The sequence below is a fragment of the Schistocerca americana genome, chromosome 9, assembly GCF_021461395.2.
Source record: "Schistocerca americana isolate TAMUIC-IGC-003095 chromosome 9, iqSchAmer2.1, whole genome shotgun sequence".
NCBI classification, from domain to species: domain Eukaryota; kingdom Metazoa; phylum Arthropoda; class Insecta; order Orthoptera; family Acrididae; genus Schistocerca; species Schistocerca americana.
Window position 1 is genome coordinate 10142921 of NC_060127.1, and position 6000 is coordinate 10148920.

Consider the following 6000-nt stretch of genomic DNA (forward strand, 5'->3'; position numbering starts at 1 on the left):
GCAGCAAGACTAAATTTGTCGAACGTAAGTTATACAGCTATTGCTAAAGCCACAGTATTATTGTTCTACTATCAGCAAATAATGCTGAAACTGACTAAACGAGAGGTGTAATGGGAATATGGGATATCACTTCTAGGAGTATATGATGAAACGTTGCACATTTGCTTTTTCTTATAAGAACTTGTGCCAAATATTTTTGTTTACAGACTAAAACATATTTTATATTTAATTTTAAATGTAGTGATATTCTGATAACTGGGCTTTATAGGAGTGTTAATGCAAAATGGCACTTATCTACACAAACGCCCATAACTCAGGTGTTTATGAAGCTTTTGATTTGGAATTTTTTCCTTAGTTAAGAGAAAAACACACTTAAAAGACATGTAATTGTTTAAGCAATAAAGTTACAAATAACAATACAAAAAAATTTAATGTGTGTCACTTTCCGATTTCCAGAAAAAAGGGTCAACAGAAGTGTCCGATCCCACGCGTCAGCTTTGACCCGTGACATAAGGGTGCTGTCGTGTGTGAAGTCGTGACGGCGCAGAGTTTGGTTTCTGAGTGTGGCGTATTTGTAAATGTCATCGGGTTGTGCTCTCTGGTGGTATGTTCAGGGTTTTCGTTTGTGTGGTGTAATGGGCTCAGTTTGCTTTCGCTCGTTATCCAGAATTGTTCGAGTGTCGGCTGTTTTTGTAGTGAAATTCGTTTCAGTGAATTAATGATTTTGAGTGAAGGTTTAGTGTTGTTCGCTGTACATAGTGTGGTAATTTCAGTAAAATTAATCGGTTGTTGTTTTTGTTCAGGAATGGATATGACGGATAAAATTAACAGTGCGCAGGTCAAGTGAACTGTTCGATCCCATTGTGTGGCTGTGTATGTTAATATTGGTATCGGGAGACGTTTGTGAGCTATATAGGCCAAGGGAAGTGATTGATCCTAATTTATAGGATCGGGAGCTGCTGTTGAGTAGCCTAAATGTCCGATTCCAGACGATATTGTGTTTAGTGGTATTTGGGGAGGTTTGTGATGTCGGTTTTTTTCTTCGTTTTGAATGGGGGTGGATGTCTAAATCTGTTTACATTTAGTTTGCCCCCACCCAAAAACACCCCATTTCCCGCGCTTGTCCCGTTAGTGTCATTAAGCTTTTTGTAGAAACTGTGTGTGTTTGTTTTTCGATGTATTTTGGTCCTCATAATGTGTACGTAGCGACTTTATATGCACGATATTGGAATTGTGGTTTAAGGTCGTTTCTGTCATATTTGTGACGTCATGGGTCAAAGCAGATGGGCGGGATCAGACGCTTCCATATTTCCCCAGAAAAAATACAGATACATTGAAAAATACTTAACCTGGTGGGAACTTACAATTGGTCTTAAATAATTCCCAAGATAGTACATATTGTAATAAAATTATTAATGGGTTTCTATGAATGGACACACAAATAAATCTGAAATCACAACACAAGTGTTGTGATGGAAAAACAATAATTCTAAGTAAGATCATCCAAACATGACACCCACTGCTTCAGATTTTTACAAAACTTTTTTCTATTTGTTACTTTCTGCATGGCAATAGTGAATGCAAAATTTCTCCACATAAATGCTCCAACTGAAGTTTGTCATTTGAGTTGCATTACTTCAGACAAAAATAATAAAACAGAAAGTATCTTATTTTCTAAACATCACTGTGATATTTCCCCAGATGTCACAGAAGGGATGTGTCTTTATTAGAAAACAAATTAATAACTATTCTAGACTTAAGCTGTTGTGGTCCGAACAATGATTTTAAAATCAAGTTCAAGACAAATAACCGAAGCTACGCTCAAATAATCATTAATATTAAAATTCATCTGTCATGACATTACAACCGACTTTTAACAGCGTGAGTGAGGTCTACCATTTCTAATCAATTGATACTACGTACATTTTTAGGCGTTTCGTCATTCAGTTTGAGTCACGTATGATTCAATGACATGTTTGTACTCGTCGTAGATAAATGCAAAAGATCCGGCATGCGGATCCAGAACAAAAACGGTGACAATTCACAGACTTTACAACAATATCCCATACACTACAGTACTCGTCATAGTACGAAGAAACAAACCCATCCATACCAAATTTGTTTACTTTACCAATGCCTATAGACTCCAAGAGATGACACTTCCATATGACATGGATGCTAGCACAGACTAGCTGATACGCGGAAAAGTTGTTTCGTAGGCACAATACTCACCAGTCCATAATGTGCAGCATATAAGCTTATCATAGTGTAAACAATTATTGCAATCCTGTCCGTCCTGATAACCAACCAGACGTTCATCTCCAACACAGTGTTTCAAAAATCATTCCTTTCGCTAGGTGCTCTGCTAATTGAGGTCAAGTAATGATTATTGTTAAATGCATGACAAAAACCAAATCAGCAGAACGTTAAATGCCTAATTCCTGTGTTTTGGCAACTGATAAATCTCTCATGGTTTAAAAAGTCTTTAGATGTCAAATGTCAGAATATTACGGAGCAACATGTATGGAATAGAACAGCCAAATACAAGCACTCGTATCAGTGTCCTAACATATTACAAACAATAACAGAAAGAAGTTTTTTCTGCCCTTGAGCATCTTTGTCGACATTGATTTGGGCGCTGTTATCTTGTGGAAATCGACAACGTTTAGATAACATCTGTGGTCATCTAACATACGGAACTCGTATCACGGCCTACCGATAGTTGTGTCACTGTATAGGTTTTGAACGATGTCATTTTGATTACAAGAGTAGTGCAGTTGTGGTACATTTTTTGCAGATAACACATTTAACCACGTATTTGACAAGTATTTGCAGGATCTCCCTAAATGCGCTGAGAAATTGAACATTTGCACTTAAACCTCTATATTAGTCATAACAGAAGGAATTTTTAAAACCTCTCGTGGTATACTGTCATCGCCATCTATCAAAAAATTCAGAAACAAACCGTCGTCTGCTTGGTTATAAATTTTAATTAATTTCTAAAGAAAATATTGTTGTCGGTACTGATTTTGCTAATATGACTTAAATATGCTGCATACACCTATTTATATAACCACCTCTAATTAGACTCATTTCATTCCTTCAGTTCCCTTTATACTGTAAATCTTTGAGAAAGTGGTCTATAATACAGTACTGATGTTTATCTCAGCAGAACTTGTTAACTGTCTTTCAACGGCCGGACTTCGGTCCTCTCGCAGCGTAGTGTAATGCAGTGTCAAGTTGTGTCGTGTGCGCGTGAACTTATAGTGTATGTACGAGGGCGGTTCAGAAAGTAACCTCCGATTGGTCACAGTGCGGGTTGTGGGGGGAGTAGCGACGCCATCTGTGCGTTCACGCACTCAACAGGTCAGTCGGCATCAAGCCGTGGTCGAGTGAACGTCGTACCTGCGCTAGTTTAGTTTTTGTGGCAGTTTGAAATGTGTGCTGCAATAGAAAACCCCGCCAAATGTGAAGTGCGTGCTGTCATAAGGTTTTTTACAGCCAAAGGATATTCTGCAGCAGCTATTAATCGTGAGCTTTGTGCCGTGTACGGACCAAGAGTTATGAGTGAAGGAGTTGTCCGGGAATGGGTACGTTTATTTAAAAGTGGACGAGAAAACGTTCATGATGAAGAGAGGAGTGGTAGACCATCATTGGTGACTGACGAACTCGTTCAGACAGTTGATGCAAAAGTTCGTGAAAATCGACGTTTCTCAATGTCGGAGTTGTCTACTGGTTTTCCACAGATTTCTAAGACTCTCTTGTACGAGATAGTGACAGCAAGATTGGGTTACCGTAAGTTCTGTGCACGATGGGTGCCCAAAATTCTTACCGACCACCACAAAACTCAAAGAATGGCCTCTGCATTAGACTTTCTGTCACGTTAAGAGGACGAAGGAGAACCATTGTTAAACAGAATCGTGACCGGTGACGAAACCTGGATTAAGTACGTGAACCCTGAGACAAAAGAACAATCAAAGATGTGGGCACATTCAAATTCGCTTACCAAACCAAGAATAGCCTCACAAGATTTTTCTGCCAGAAAACTGATGGCAACGGTGTTTTGGGATGCCAAAGGGGTGTTGTTGGTTGAATTCATGGAACGTGGTACGACCATTAATCAAGGCGTGTACTGTAAAACAATAAAAAAGTTACGACGGGCTATACAGAACAAACGCCGTGGTATGCTGACTTCCGGTATCGTTTTTTTGCACGATAACGCCCGTCCTCACTCTGCTCGCAGAACAACGGCCCTTCTTGAGTCCTTCAAGTGGGACGTTATCAACCATCCACCTTACAGCCCAGACCTGGCGCCAAGTGATTATCACCTCTTCATGCATTTGAAGAAATGGCTCGGGTCACAGCGGTTTGATGACGACGAAGAGCTCAAAGATGCGGTCACAGGCTGGCTCCAGGCACAAGCGGGTGATTTTTATGCAGAAGGAATTTCAAAGCTTGTGAAGAGATACGATAAGTGCCTCAATCGCTATGGAGACTATGTAGAAAAATAGTGCAAAGATGTAGTTGTAAGATGTATATATTAAAATATTTTTATTTAACTTGGTGTATTTTTTTAAATCAACCGGAGGTTACTTTCTGAACGGCCCTCGTAGAAGTATCATTACCGCACAGTTGTCAATTGGCTTTCTGTGTCAGCACCCAGAGGTGCCGGTATTGTCGGTGAATTATTCCGAGCCGTCATAGAGATTTTATTATTTTTTATATACGTTCTTGTGTTCTTTTCCTTAGTGACAAGAAATAGTTTTAGTTGAGATACATTTATCGATTCTAGGATGGTGTGTCTTACCCATGAGCTTGCCACTTCCTTGTGAAGAGCTTAACTCCTTAGGCGAACTCAATAAACAAATGGTTCGCATCTGGTATGGTGGATTCATTGGAGGCGACGATTCCGTCAGTTTCAGAGCGCTTACCCCTATTCTGGCCACACGGCCCGGCACTATGGTTCTGTAAGTGGAAGCTGCTTTCCTCTCTGCTGGTATTATGGCAGACGCCACCAAATTTGCGTTGGTTGTAAGTCAGCTGGAGAGTTGTTACACCACCGAAATGGAAGACGTGATCACCACACCACCTAGAGTCGATATTTTATAAAAGCTAAAATCAGAATTGATACATTGGGTTTCCACATCACAAGATGAACGGCTCTGGCAAGCATTAAGCCACAAGGATATAGGAGATTGAAAATCTTCCCAATATTTATGGCATTTGCACAGGAATGTGGACACTGGAACAGAGCCAGACAACCAGCTGCACACTTTGTAGAGCAGCCACTTGCTGCCACAGACGAAAACCATCATAGCATTGCAGACAGAGGTGCTTTTGGATGCGGTGGCTGACTTTGCCAATTGGGTAGTGGACTGTATAGTTCCTGCTCCGATTGGCTCATCAGTTGCTACGTGTGACAACATGCCGACAATGTCAAGTAATCCAGTTCATCAACGATGTTCTCTGTCCCAACTGATGCAATGGCTGTGATGTCTCATAGCCTAGTATCAAAATGGTCACATGGGCAGATTACGACAATCTGGCAGCTAAGTTCGAGACCCTCACCAAGTGAATTGACAAGTTGCTATCTTGGTGTGACAGCAGCAGTGACAGAAACTGGTACCAAAAGAGGTCTCGAAGACATTCCCCTCTTCGATATCCGGACAAGAACAGCAACTAGTCTGCTGATATCACAGAAGATTTGGGGACTGGGCACACAAGCACATATCACCATGCATGTACCAAAAACCAGCAACAGTTGGACATAGTCACAGCTTCTGGTTGCCAAGCATTGTCCTGGCGCCAGAATGAGGTTTTCACTCTGCAGCGGAGTGTGCGCTGTTATGAAACTTCCTGGCAGATTAAAACTGTGTGCCGGACCGAGACTTGAACTCGGGACCTTTGCCTTTCACGGGCAAGTGCTCTACCAACTGAGCTACCCAAGCACAACTCACGCCCCATCCTCACAGCTTTACTTCTGCCAGTACCTCATCTCCT

General features: G+C 40.9%; 1 protein-coding gene across 2 annotated transcripts in view; it reads right to left on the reverse strand.

The window, feature by feature from the left end:
* LOC124551060 (mitochondrial 2-oxodicarboxylate carrier-like) overlaps positions 1-2251 on the reverse strand; it is a 92320-nt gene extending 90069 nt beyond the window's left edge. Inside the window, exon 1 of one of the 2 annotated variants that reach the window (XM_047125938.1) lies at positions 2233-2251. The gene's annotated coding sequence lies outside the window, so the exon portion shown is untranslated. Of the gene's footprint in view, positions 1-1923; positions 2108-2232 lie in introns of those variants that run through there. The other variant, XM_047125937.1, reaches the window with a different exon arrangement.
* Positions 2252-6000: the final 3749 nt, after the last annotated feature.